Below are 15,502 nucleotides of genomic sequence, written 5' to 3'. Positions count from 1 at the left end.
GTGTGTGTGTGTGTGTGTGTGTGTGTGTGTGTGTGTGTGTGTGTGTGAGAATTGTTTGAGGCCGTATTTGACCTCAGGTCTTCCTGACTCCAGCTCTATTTACTGTGCCACCTGGCTGCCCCTATGTTGTTTTTCTTTATTTGAATGTAAGCTACCTGAGGTCAGGGACTGTCCCTTTTTTGTATTTTCATTCCCAGAGCACAGTGCTTGACACATAATCAATACAATAATTTTTTCTTTTTTTCCTTCCTTTCTTCCTTGAGGGGCTTTCATGCATGTGGTAAAGATAGATTCAAGCAATCCTAGAAACATCATAATAGTGTGTAACCATTATGTCAAAGCCCATTTGTAGGGGACTCTCTCATTATTGGTAGAGATGAATGTGCTGCCCTGCATGAGGGGCAGGGAAGAATTGGTGAGACTGGGAGAGCTCCAACCTTCTTTAATTCTCTTCAGGACTCTTCAAATTTAAAGTGTTCTTTGGGACTTTTCACATATCAAGTCATTTTGGGTGTTTCTGGCTTTCAGCTTTGAGAGGGAAGACAGAAGAGGCCAATCCCATCTCAGGCTGTTGAAGGAAAAGATTCTGGGAAGACCTGAGAGGAGCTGGCAATCTCCATCATGTCCCTACTCTTAGCTTGCTAGAGTAGAGACTTTAGGAAGTTTTCCCTTGGGTGAGATCTAGTTGTACTAGGTTGAAAACACAGGATAGGAGATTTCAGTTTGATGTAAGGACAAATTTTCTAACAATTAAAGCTAGCCAGAAGTGCATGGGCTGCCTTAGAAGGGGGCAGTCTGCATCAGTGGAAATGTTTAAGCAAAGGCTAAATGACAAGGTTGGGGTAGAGGGGATCCCTGTTCAGTCATGCCTTAGACTAGATGAGAATTCTTAGGAACTCTCTGTCTTTGTTGACTTGAATTATCTCACTCCCAATGGGCGATCTCCTTCATTCTTTATTGTCTAGTATGTATTCTCCTGTGTTTACCTTTTCTGATTTCTGTTTTGCTATGATTTGGATAAATGAGTTTCTTTGCTATTTGCTATGTGTGTGCTAACTGTAAAACTGTTGTTAGGAAAGGGGTAAAATTTTGACTATAGAGCTTGGGATTCCCCCTTCTCCCCCAAATGACAGAATAATCAGAAGTGAGATGGAACCCTATCATGTCACCTAGACTAGCAATAAATAAGGTGGCAGATAGATATATTTCTAACTCTGTACCCCTTCTCTCTGAGGAGAGCAGAGAGGCCTTTAGCCCCAACTTCCTACTTCCCATTCTGGCAGGAATGAAAGTGTCTCTTGGAGAAGGATGGAGGAAGAAGAAGCTAGATGTTTATTCTGCCTGCTTTCAAACCACACAATGACACACTCATGCTACATGTTGGGAGGGGGACAGCCCTCATAACATGTGGGCCTCATTACACGTGGAGCCCCTGGCTACATGTGAATCCTCTACAACTGTAAGCAATTAATTGCTGATATTCTAGGGGTAACTTCTCTCAAGATCACTATAGAGCCCTTCCTCCTTGCCATGGACTGAAAACTGAACTCTGGAGTTGCCCCTCATTGTACCCTCATTCTGCTCTTCCTTATCCGTCTTTGGAAGTATCAGTCCTGGCCCCATTGGGTAGGATGGGTTGGTGGGCTGCTCCAGTCTTGGAGGCGACAGCTGTTTCCTCAGTATGGATGATGCCTGCTGATATAGTACCCTTTCCTTATAGGCTCTGCCTCCCTTTGTGTCCTCCCTTGGTGGCCCCAGTTAAACTATTTGGCTTACCCTAGAGCCCTTAAAATAAAAGGATTTTTTCCCCTTTGGCATTGCCTGGCTCATTTGGTCTTTCTATGAAGCCCCTCTTAAGTCTCAATCATTGACCACAATGGGAACTTAGCAAAGATTGTTTCTTTGCTCATTGCCTCTACCAGGACAAGAAAGCAAAGAGAAAAATGTCCTAAGCAGTTATCCAAATATTTTTGGCTCTGAATATGTCTCAGTTTGGTTTGGTTTGAGGGCTCCTCAAAGGGGTAAGTCAGCTTCTATTTTATTTGAGCCACTTGGCCCTTGTGAGGAAGGCTTCTGACTCACCCCACACAAGCAGGGCCTCTGTCCTCTTCCACACGAGGGCCTTTGGACTTCAACAAAATGCTGAGAGGTCAAACCTCACAAGCATGACAATTTCCTGTAACGTCCTGTTTACTGGAAGAAGCTGAAATCTAATAACACCAAAGCATGCCTGCAGAGATTTTTTTTCCAGGAATGAGGGCAGTATTTCCTATTGCTTGCCCAAAGTCCATGGGAGGGTTTACCAAACCCTTCCCCTTAGTGACATCCCTCATGATTTGGGTGGAAGGGAGCCTTCTGGAATAGGCTTGGAGGTGGGTGGTAGAGGTTGCATATGTATTGGTGGAGAAGGGGTATGTCTGACTTAGAAAGACCAAATCCCCACCTTAGCTGTAGGATGGCAGTTCACCAAGTAGTCTCAAAATGTCATGGTTTGTCTACAACCATATGTGAGGCCAAAGGGATATAGGAGAGCTGGTATAGGAAAGAAAAACTAGGCTTCATCACTACCTGATTCCAAGGACGTTTAGAAAAGACATACCCTTGTCTAGAAGAGAGAATCATAGTTCTGGCACCCTGAGAGTGTCCAAAGTGTAATATGTCCACTAAGCAAGTCACAAGAGACAGTAGCCCAACAAGCTCAATTTGGGGGAATGGCTCTATATAAACCCTTGGATGGGTAGGGTCAACCCTTGGTAAAATTGTGAAATTACTGAATCTTATTTTTCCCTTGTAGGCCTTTCTTTCCCTTCCTGGTCATTTTTCCTGATTCCTTTTCCTTCCTCCCATTACTGTCTTGTCTTGTGCTCTGTTATTTTAAGATTTTGTTTTTAGCTGTCAACCAATCATCAAGGAGTAAGTGAAATTTTCTCTGAGGCATTGCTTGTAGATATTTTCAAGTAATTGTCCTTTTCTCTGTGCCTTGAGCTTCCCTGTCACCATTTTTATGGTCACGTTCTTTTTTCTTTGCTTCTGTTTTAGTCTACTTCTTGACTTTGGGTTTAATGGTAGTGTTGGGCTCTCTCTGGGGAGAATAATTGGCTTGAGCTTTCGTCTTTTATGTCCTTCTACTGCTTTCACTACATAAGTCTGGGGATTTTTAAGTTTTTGGTGCTTCCAAAGTAGTGCGATCTGAGGAGAGGTCTGTTCACTGCCCTTCTGGTTGGCAAATTCCTGACCCAGTTTGGGTCTGTTGGCTTCTGTGGAGTTGAGTTTCCCTAGACTACTGCTGGACTCTGCAAGTCTCCTAATTGGTTTACCTAACTCAGATCTCTTTCTTCTCCAAACCAACATTCACAGTTTATAAAACAGGCCTTTTGGGTCTTATTCCTAAAACACATGTCAACCTTATCATTATCATATTAAAAAAAATCTCTAGTGACTCCCTTTTGCCTTTAGGATAAAATTTAAACTCCTTTGTTTGATTTTTCTCTACTCTCCTGGTCTGTGTTTGTCAAATTCCTCATTCCATATGGGTCTGTTGGTTTGTGTATGATTGAGTTTCCATAGACTGCTGCTGGACTCAGTATTAGCCTTCTTCATGTTCGGAGTAACTGAACTACTGGCTCCCCCTGGTTTTTGGTTTCCTGCCCTGATTTATTCCACTGCAGGCTTAGGTGCAAGGATAAAGGTTAGAATTGGCTCCTCATTCTTTTTTGGGGTTCAAAACTGCACAACTATGTTTCTAGAGCTTGTTCCTTGCTTGTTATAGAACTATGGCCCTTGTTCCCTTGAGACTATAATGACTCCTCTCCACCCTGAAAATATGGCCTGGAACTGGGTAGTGGATGACAGAACTGTTAAATGGCACCTTTTCCTACTTCTAGTGTGGGTCTAGGGATACCCTGAGGTCTTTTTCTGCCCAAGTTCTCTTAAAGTCCCCGGGTGCTAGACTTCTTCCTATTACAGCTTCCACCTGCCAGTCCACTGCTACTTCCATTTGCTGCTTTTCTGTTACTGTATTGAGCTCCTGACTGTCCCCAACACCTGTAGATCTCTCTACCTATCCTCTTAAGCTGCCCTTAAGTCATTGAAAAATGACTCACTGTGATCTTTTCTTGGCTTTCTTGATCAAACTTCAGTCTAGCATACTTCATAGGTCATTGTAGAAGAAGATGTGAAAGAGCTTAGATAAAACTGCTAGCTTTTACTCTGCAATCTTAACTTCATCCACTCTTTTCCCCTTCCATCCCCTCCCCTCACCCTCCTGGAAGTTTTTCAGGGCAGGGACCACGCAATCCTTGTTTTAGCTTCCTCAGTGCTTCATACATATTAGATATTAAAAGAATATTTGTTGAATGAATGAATAATACCTCAGGCCAAATGGGTCAAGGAGTAGAATAAACAATACTTCTTCCATTCATACTTCAGGAGAGGAATCTGAGAGTCTGAAAAAAATCTTAACGATCAAAAAGAATGAGTTTCTGGTGGTAGAACTTCAATTACTGAAAATTTGTGGGGGAGGCATTTTTCAGGAAATAGTCCTTCCCTTCTCTCCTTTTATCACAACACATAGGTGGCCACCTACTCTGCCTATATTCCACTATCTGGACTAAGAGGATTAAATGGAAACCAAAATCTGACCATAGACTTGGATCCAAGTGAGAACTGCACATTTATATTGACTTTGTCAAATTTTAAGCATTGACACATAATGCAGAATATGAAGAATGAGGAAAGATGTGCTAGGAGATCCAAAACTCTTATTTGATATTGTGTAAGAGTTTCTAATGATGGCACTTTCTTGATCAAATGAGATAATATATGAAAAATGTTTTGCAAATTTTAAAAGTATTAGATGGTAAGCCCCTTGAGGGCAGGGATTATTTTTTGTTTCTTTTTTGTAGTCCCAGAACTCAGCACAGTGTCTGGCATATACCACGTGCTTGATAAGTGTTTATTGATTGATTAAAGCATTGTAAAAATGTTAGGTATTGTCATCATCAAAATTTTTAATTTATGGTTAATCAGTGAGGACATGACTGGTCTTAAACATGGGTGGAGTAAATAACCACAGAGTGGTATGATAGCAGGGGTGCTATGGAGGTTTCCTATTGTTTTCTCTCTTCCCTGGAGGCAATCTCCAGTTGTCCTGACCTTTGTCTTGCCACTGGGCCCAGATAGCTCTGGAGGACAAAGTGAGGCTGGTGACTTTGCACAGCCCTCCCCATTTCAATTCAATTCACTTGCAAGTCATGGTATCACCTTCCTGATGTCATGGTCCTCTTGGAGAAGGAAGTACAAGCAACAACTGTTTTTCCCAGTGGGAATCAGCATGGTAAAAGCAAAAAAAGTGCTGAACTTGTAGTCATAAAACCAGAGTTTGAAACCTAGTTCTGCTACTTTCTACTTGTGTGACCTTGGGCAATGTGGAAAACAACTTCATACTGAGATGTTAGTGTCTGATAATGTCTTAAAGATATCGATCAGTCTCAGGAGTACTTCTATTCCAATTCTGGATTTTGTGGACTGGTTGAGGAAGTTAAAGAGATCACAGAATCATAGATTTTGAGCTGGAAGACATCTTAGATCTTAGTCCTCCATGCACCCATGAGAGACTAGGACAAGATTGTAAGAGCTAGACAGTGATAGAGGCCAAGAGCCCAGGTCTCCTGAGTTGAGTTGTAGTGACTAGCTTACAATTTTAGCTAATAATTTCAAATGTGTGTCTTGTCTCCCAACTAGACTGTAAGCTTCTTGAAGGTAGGTATCGTGCCATCCCCTTCTCTTGTTCCCCAACACTGTACTAAGCACGTAGTCCTCTTCCACTGACTGGTTCTTCTCAGAAATTCCATGTTAGGGAGGTCAGCCAGGCCAGCCATGTCTTCATTACACTCTAGGCTACACTCTGGACTCTCTCCTGAACATAGACCTTCTCCTCCAGTCCCCTTTCAGCTTCTTTTTCTATACTGTCTCCTCCCATTGAAATGTAAACTCTTTGAAGCTAGGGTTTATCTTTCTGCTTTTTTTTTTTTTTGTATTTTCAGTATTTTGCACAGTGCCTGGTACACAGCAAGAGATTTATAAATGCTTGTTAACTTGATCTGATACAGTAGGCACTAAGTAAATACTTGTTGATGGACAGTTACAATGATCGTACTAGTGATAGTGAATAAAAATTAGACATCATTTCATGGCCCACCCAAGATCTGAACTATTCTTCCTGTTTGCTCATGGGAACTTGAGGTAAGAGAAGTAATGATGTTTTTGTGTCTGTCCTTAAGGCTTTTTGTCTTACCAAAGATGACCACTGATTCAAAGTCTGATTTAAACCACTATTTAGAGATTGAGATCACAGGATCATAGAATTCTGCAGGGTTCTAGAATTGGAAGAAATGAGAGAGATGTTCTTCTATAATTTGAGGTTTTCTTTTTTTTTCCTTTGAAATTTTTTTCTTCCTCCTACCTTCCCCTCTTCCACCCAAATCCAGTCCTTCCTTACAGCAGGAAAACCAAACCAAACCAAACTCTTCTAACAAATAGGCACAGTCAAACAAAACAAATTTCCATATTGGCCACATCTTAAAATGACTGTTTCATTCTCTAAATTAGTCCATCATCTTTCAGTCCTGAGGTGGATCATGTTCTTCTTCATCGATCCTTTGGGATCATGGTTGATCAGAGTTCTTAAATCTCTCAAATTCATTCATTTTTACAGTTTTATTATAGTTTACATTATTCTCTTGGCTCTGCTCATTTCACATCATATTACTTCATCTAAATCTTTCCAGGTTTCTTTGAAACTGCTCCCCTGACCATTTCTTTTTTTTTTTTGTTAATTTTTTAAAACTTTAAAATTTTTCTCCCACAATTTGTTAAATTATTTATTTTTAATTTTCACTTCCATAAGTTTTAAATTTTCTCCCCTCCCTCCCCTTTCCCTTCCCAAGACACCTTGAAATATGATATGGGCTCTACACATAATTCTTTTTTTTTTTTTAATTTTTGGTTTTTATTACTTTGTTTGTTTACTTTTAGTTTGCAAGATTCAGTTCCACAATTTCTTGAGTTTCAAATTTTCTCTCCTTCCCTCTCCTCCCCTACCCCCATGATAGCATACAATCAAGTATAGGATCTGCAAATACTTTCACATTAGACATTAGTCAGGTTATAAAGAAGGATTGTATCAGTTGGTATGAACAATGGGAAAGAGGAAACAAAACCAAACAAGAAAAAGAAAAAGATCAGATAGTTTGCTTTAATCTGGATTCAAACTCAGTTCTTTCTAGTTCTTTCTCTGGATATAGACATCTCTCTCCATCATGAGTCTTTTGAGGTTCACTTATAACCCTGCATTGCTGAGAAGAGTCGAGTCTATCAAAGTTGGTCATTAAACATATGTTGTATCTGTAATTGTCTACACATAATTCTTATTAAATACATGTTCACATTAGTCATGTTGTAAAGAAGAATTATGACAAATAAGAGAAAACACGAGAAAGAAAAACAAAACAAAAAAGAAAATAGTCTGCATCATTCTGCATTCTGACTCCATAGTTCTTTCTCTGGATGTGACTGGCACTTTTCATCATGTGTCCTTTGGAATTGTTTTAGATTCTTGCATTGCTAAGAAGGGCTAAGTCTATCAAAATCAGTCTTTGAATACTGTGATTGTTACTGTGTATGGTGTTCTCCTGGTTCTGCTCGCCTCACTCAACATCAGTTCATATAAGTCTTTCCAGGTTTCTCTGAAGTCGGCTTGTTCATCATTTCTTATAGCACGATAGCATTCCATTACATTCATATACCACAACTTGTTCAGCCATTCCCCAATTGATGATTTTGATTTCCAGTTCTTAGCCACCACAAAAAGAACTACTATAAATATTTTTGTACATTTGTGTCATTTTCTCATTTTTATGATTTCTTTGGGATACAGTCCTAGAAGTGGTATTGCTGGGTCAAAGGGTTATGCACATTTTTATAACCCTTTGGTCATCCCTGATCATTTCTTACAGTGCATTCATATTCCATAATTTGTTCAGCTCTTCTCCAATTGATGGACATCCCCTTAATTTGCAGGTTTTTTTGTCACTACAGAAAGATCTGCCATAAAAATTTTTGTATAGGTGTGTGCATATGTAAATATATACATAGGTATGTATGTATGTATGTGGCCCTGTTATTTACGAGATACTAAAAAAAGTTTCTCTGACAGAATTGGAAGGAGAACTTGGAATTGGCCATGAAAAGGTTGGCCATGCTCCTGGTGACTCTTTTAAAACCAAGCTGTCAGTTGTAAGTAATAGTCCAGAATTTGAGGTAGTGGCAGCAATGTAGAGTATGACTGTTGCCTTCTCCCAGAGGGAATGGGGATGAAGTGAAAGGAATTTTGTCTCTCTCTACCCTTACTTCCCCCTCTCCCCTTTAATTGGGTCGTGTGTATATGTGTGTGTGTGTGTGTGTGTGTATGTGTGTGTGTAAATTCTCTGTCTCCCTCTCCTTTCTCTGATTTCTTTAGCATTTGCACCTACTAGCGATATTGTTTGGTCAAAGGATATACACAGTTTAGTGACTTTTGAGGCATAGTTCTAAATTGCTTTCCAGAATGGTTGTATCAATTTATGTCTCTATCCAACAGGCCTGTTTTCCAGAAGTTCACCCATCATTTGGTGTTTTCTAGTAAAACTGATGCTCTGGAGATGAGTTTTATTTCCCTTTCTGGATCCCATTTTAATTTCCACTTCCTGGCCGTCTCTAAGCCTGAACTTTTGACTTTCTCCTTCCTTCCACAGGAATTAGAACTCCCACTATTAGGGCCTTGAGCTTTGATTGGTGAGCTTCCACCTTATCTGGCTTCGGTCCTGGCTGATTACCAGCCTCCTGGCCAATTCCAAGTCTACCTCTGAGCCAGTATCCTTCGGCCCCTCCCCCATCCATTTTCACCTCTAGCTGTTCTTCAAGTGTTTCCTTCACCTATTTTGCTTATTTGCTTTTGTAACCTAAAAGTCTAGCATAGAACCTGGCACTTAGTAAATGGGTTTTGTTTTTTTTTCACTTACTTTCTTACTTATCTACTTACTTCACTCCCTCTTTGAAGATTCCCTATTAATTACAGTGGATTGATTCTTTCCTTTCTGGAGTACCTGGAACACTTAAGTATCTCTACCATTCATTTTAGTTTACAATTATACTAAATTTTAGTACCTGATGAAATTGTGTATTGTATTAATCTCTAATTTTTTGAGGTATCTATGCATTGTCTCCCCAGCTAGACTGAAATACTCGTTTTTTTTTTTTTAAAGCTGCCTTGGTGCCTATCAGACACATAGCAACACACATGCATCATAGATAATTGTTGGATAGAACTGATTTAAAATTCACAAATTTAAAAGGATCTGTTTCTTTTGTTGCTGCTGTCATTTGTTTTGTCTGGCTCTAGGATTTCATTGGACTGGGGAATTATTAGTTTGAAAATTCTCTCTACTGATAAACACTCTCTCCCAACTTTGAGAGTTGTCTAGAAGGGCTAAGAAGTTGTTACCTGCCTATGATAACACAATTACTATGTGACCCTGAATGCAGGTCTTCCTGATGTTATGACTGCCCTTGTAGTCATTATGTTACAGCCTCTCTAGAAAGATCTATTGGAGAATACACTTGAAACAATTACTATCCGGGCCTGGTGAAGAGTGGTTTGGTTGGTAATAGCAGCCAAATAACTAGTTTCTCTTGTAGTGTCGGGGCCTTAATACTCTTTCCAAAGATTGGTATTTCTCTCTGTGATAGAAAAATTTAAGCTTAGGCTGCTCCAGAGGGGAGCAAAAGGTAAGGAAGAGTGTTTGGAAATGGGGCTCAAGGCTTTGTTCTTATCTCAATTGATTAAGATGTATGTAATCAAAGAAAGTCAGGGGTAGACAACAGAGGTGATACTGTGCTAATTAAATGTAAAGCTTTCTCTACTCCTGTTATCTATGAGATAGGAAAAAAAAGTTTCTCTGATAGAATTGGAAGGAGAGTTTGGAACTGGCCATGAGAAGGCTGGTCATACTCCTGGTGAGCCTTTTAAAACCAAGCTGTCCGTCGTAAGTAATAGTCCAGAATTTTTGAGGTAGTGGCAGCAATGTAGAGTGTGACTGTTGCCTTCTCCCAGAGGGAATGGGGATGGGATGAAAGGAATTTTGTCTCCCTCTACTCTTCCCTCCCCTCTCCCCCGTTTAATTGGGGTCATGTTGTCCTTCAGAGGAATAGCATGTCCAGTAGAGTCACTGTATCTAGCAGGGAGAAAAGACGTTCACTTGCCAGAATTCAGGGCTAAAAGAAGCATTAAGGGGTATGATCTCTGGCAGCAGAGAATAGATCCAGCTGTAGATTCAAGGGAGAATTAGCCATAGTAGTTAGGAATTAACTTGAGGAGAACAGCAAACTCAGTGATCATAGCTGAGCCCCCTCTCCAGAAGAGAGATTGCTCCTAGGGGAAGCAGCAAGAAGATACTACAAGAAAAGAAAGGACATTGCGGTTATGGATTACTACAGGTGTGATTTGCCTTGGTCACATGTATTCTCAATTGAGTATGCCTCTAAAGTGTGTATTCTGAGCATGTGTCCATTTTCTCTACTGGTGTTGTGTGTATAAAACCCCAGGTTTAGAGGGAAAATGTTGTCTTACCCAGACTTATTAGTGAATTCCTTTACTTTGAGCTAAATGTATCCACTGACTGATGATTAAAAGTAAGAGCACCTATGGGGGATTGTGAGCTATAACTTTAAGAATATGGCCCCACTTTGAATGTATGAGAACAGTCACTCTTCTAAAGCTGCAAACCTGTGGGTGCCAGATTGGAGACAGCTTCTAGACTGGGTGCTACATCTGTCTAACCACATGGAGCCTATATGTGTGGTTTGGGGACTAAGTGGTGTTCTGGTATTGTATAGACACAGCCTCTGTCTCTCCCAGGTTAAACGTCCACTGAGATCCAAAATCTGCAAGACCCAGTCCCAACTCACATTTTGGAAGTGCTCAAGTTATGAGTTGCTGCTATGGAAACGGTGCCAGATCAAGAACATTACCCAGCTTGCAAAGCGTTAACTCCTTCCCACAGTCTGCTCATCTGCCAGTGGCCATGTGGAGAGAGCAAGAAAGGATAAACAATGCATTTGTCAGTATGCTTTGCTCCCCTCCAGTCCAGCCCTAACCATAACAATTTGCCGATAGAAGGAACTGTCTGCATTCCTCTTCAGGACTTCACCTTACGTTTTAGGAGTTGCTCAGAGATAATCTCTTCTTCCTGCCAGTAATCTGTTGGGAGAGGTGAAGGTCCCTCTCCAGTGGGAAGAGAGCATTGTGCAACTGGGTCAGCTCCCCACATCAGATACTTCCTATGTCATCCCTCCCACATCCCTCCCCCCAACATGGTGCAAGCTTCCTGGAGGGGAGTTACCAGAAATACAGCTGCCATTAGGCTGTTCCTTTAGAAAAGACTTCTAGTTGTGTGATATCTGGCAGAGCCTGTCTACAGCAAAATGATAAAACTGGTAAAATTTGGCTTTAGTCTTTTTTTCCTTCTTTCTGCACCTTTTCTACTCCCCCAGGGACATGAAACCTTCAGATTTTCCTGGGGTCCCCTGACAGGGAGGAAGAATTTGATAAGTTCCCTTAAGTCAAGGTGTTTCGGATTTTCTTGGGAACTTGCATCCAAGAAGATGGACCTGCTGAGGACAATGCAGAAATCCAAGGAATGGACAAGCAGTGGAGGAATTTTAGTCACCTATAGAAGAAATGTTTTTGGAAAGGGTACATTCTCAGTGATCTTCAAGGACTTTTAATAGCTTGACTAGTATTTTTTTAAATCTTAGAAACCCATTTAAAAATTTATGTATCCTATGATGGCCTAAAAATGGTTGATTTTGATAATCCTTCCCACCAATCATAATATGTGGTTGTCTATTTCACACCAGTATAAAACCAGTCCTGATGCCCAAGATACCTTATGTAGGTATCAGGGTTATCTTCTTCCTTATTTTAGTAAGAACATCATTATTATGGGAACATTACTTTGGTCTCAGTTCCAAGCTCCTATTCTCCTGCCCTTGGCCCATTTTAATAATATGCATGTGAAGAATTAATTTGAAATGCAAAAAAAAAAAACCAGGAAAAGGTGACATATGCAAGGTGATTGGTGAATAGTTTGTGTATTGAAGTGTTTTGAGATACATGAGATAACTTGCTTCCTACAATTTCAATGACTGAATGATTTCTTACATTATTCATTAAAAATGTAGTTCTTTAAAAATTTTGTATTTTATTATTTTTACAAATAATCATTTACTTTCACTCCCTTCCATCTCCCTGTTCCTCATCTAAACAAGAACAAAAGATAGAAATAAAACTCTTGCAACAAACATGCCAAGTCAAAGAAGGCACATTTCCTTTTGATCATTTCTCATTTTGTACTTCTACTCTATTGTTTCTCAGTCAGGAGTTGGGTAGCATGCTTCATCTTTGGTTCTCTGGAATTGTGGTTGGTCATTAAATTGATTGGAGTTCTCAAATCTTACAAATTTGTTTTTCTTCATAATGTTACTCTATATTGGTTCATACATATCTCCTCCATTTTCTCTGAAACCATTCATTTCAGCTTTTCTTATTGTACTATAATATTGTTACATTCCTATACTGTAATTTGTTTGGTCGTTCCTCAATTAATGGGTACCTCCTTAGTTTCTTTTTTTTTGCCACACAAAAGGAACCACTATAAAGATTTTTATACAACCAAGTCCTTTTCTTCTTTGGGCTAAAGGATATTCACAATTTAGTGACTTTGGCGATCTAGTTTCAAATTGCTTTCTCCAGTGACTGGACTATTCATACTACTACTAACAGTGTATTAGTAGAGCTGCTTTTTGGCAGCTCCTTCAACATTTTTCATTTTCCTTCTAGAACCTCTCAATTGCTTTGATTTCTATCAAAATGAAATTCTGAAATTATTTAAAGACAATGTTGTTTAGAGATAAGAACATTAGATTCAAAATAAGTCCAGATCAACAGATCTAATTTTGAATCTCAGGTATGTCCCTTGTTAGTTGGGTGACTTCTAAATCTCATTTTCTTTGTCTATAAAATGGAGATTATAATTTTTTTTTTCTAGGCAATCAGGGTTAAGTAACTTGCCCAAGGTCACATAACTAGTAAGCGTCCGAGGTCGGATTTTAACTCAGGTCCTCCTGACTGCAGGGCCATGCTCTATCCACCACACCACCTAGCTGCCCAAAATTATACATTTAAAATTGTGCTGGCAGTAATGCAAGTACTGAAGTATGAATAGACCTTTGCATTTATAGAGTGTTTATCTTTTTCAAGACAAGAATTCTAGTAGAGACCTAAGCCTATGCTTCACTTAGACATCCAGGTGACCCTGGGTTCTCAGAAGCAAGGTCCAACAACACTGGAGAGGCTTGAAATCTAGACCAATTACAAATTTTATCTCCATCATCTGAAAACCAGCCGCACTAAGCTCAGAGAAAATCCAGTCTGCCATACAGACCATCTACTAAGCTGGGGAGCAATTGTTATACCTGTATTGGTGAAAAGACCACTTGAAATCACAGATCATTAAAGTATGGAAGTGAGGAGAATATTCTTTGACATAACTTGTACATATCCCTTATATTGTTTAAGGAAACTTTTATATAGAACGTTAAGGTTTGAGAAGTGCTTTAAACATATTAATTATTATATATCATCTTACTTTATGATGAATAAACATTTTTGAAACACCAGTTACAAATATTTATTAAGCACCTATTGAGCAAAGCAACTGTGCTAAGCCTGAAGGGAGATAAAAAATATGTATAAAATAGTCCTTGTCCTCGAGGAGCTTTGGAGAGAAAGAGAGATAATGTATATGTAATGTAAGTACATGTATATATACGCATGTGTATATATTATATGTGCATATAATATATACATATGTACACAACATAATAGAATATATGTATATAATATATGCAAGTATATAAGTGCATATATATAATATAATATGTAATATATAATATTTATATAATATATTATACTATATAATATAACTACATGTATAAATACATAAATCTATAAGTAAATGTATATATAAATATCTGTATATACATAATATAATACATTATAATACTATATGTACATGCATATATACACACAAATATATGTATAAACACACACATATATGTACTGTATTGTTATTGTTATTTTGTATTGATATGTGAATCAAATTCATCCATTCATTCATCAAACACATATTAATAAGTAAGGTTCTGTTCTGGGGAGATTTTTAGATGTTGTCCCCTCCCCAAGGACATTTACAATCTAGTAGGAGGAATAACCGTGAGCACTGGGTGCCAGAAAACCTTAGTCTGAGTCCTGTCTGCCCCCTTAAATAGCTCTGTGAGTCTGGTGAACTCATTCAGTCCCTCAGAGCTTCATTTTCATCTGTAGAAATGAGATGATAGTGTTTGCATGACCTGTACATTATAGAAGTGCTGCGAGGAAAGAACTTTGTGTAAATCTCAAATTACTTTGTAAATGTTAATGATTATTCATATTACAAATTATAAGAAGTGAAAAAGAAGGGCAAAATTTAAAAAAAAAACAGGGGAAAAGACTATGCAAGAGAGAGTTAGTTCCAAAGTGTTCATCTGTAAGATTTTTGTGGGCAGAGTGTGAGTATGGCAGCCAACTCTAACTGGTTTCTGAGCCATCATTACATGTTAAGCAGCAGCATTTGCACATCAGGAATCATGGTACTGTTTTGCTGATTGTCCAGACTTATGAAAATGTTAATCATGTAGGTTAACCTTAAAAGTGGGTATATTTATTGTTTTTCATCCAGAAAGTTTGGTCGCTAAGAATTTACCAGCATACTACATTCATTGCTTGAGCTGAAAAGTCATGCAGTAGAAGGCTCAGGGAACAGTGTCGTCATCAAACCAATAATAATAATAATAACAACAACTGGCACTTACAGCACTTTATGATTTGCAAAGTACTTTATATTCATTATATCATTTGAGCCTTATAATATCCCTGTTTGAAGGCAGGAACCATATCTTATTTGTATCCTCTGTAGCAAATAGCATGATGTCTGATGCACAGTAGGCACAATGTAAATTATAGTAGCTCATACTTCATATGCACTTTTCAGTTCACAAAACACTTTCCTCACAACTCTGGAAGGCACATAACATAAATATCACCCACATTTTGCAGGTGATGGAACTGAGGCTTAGAGAGTTTACTGTGACTTGCCCGATATCATACTGTATACAAATGCAATGAGTATAATTGTTGCAGCCAAGACTCAGATCCAGATGTTTTTACTTTCCAAGTCCTGGACTTTTTACATGATGCCATGCTGTCTGTTGAATGAATGAGTGAAATAATGAAATGAAATAAATTCAGAGGAAGGAAAGATCATCTGACTGAAGTGGTCAGCAAAGTCTCTACTTGAGGAAGTAG

The sequence above is a fragment of the Petaurus breviceps genome, unplaced genomic scaffold, assembly GCF_028583685.1.
Source record: "Petaurus breviceps papuanus isolate PSGF00001 unplaced genomic scaffold, PetGlider_PUasm1.0 90604, whole genome shotgun sequence".
Classification (NCBI taxonomy): Eukaryota; Metazoa; Chordata; class Mammalia; order Diprotodontia; family Petauridae; genus Petaurus; species Petaurus breviceps.
This window is presented reverse-complemented; position numbering follows the sequence as displayed.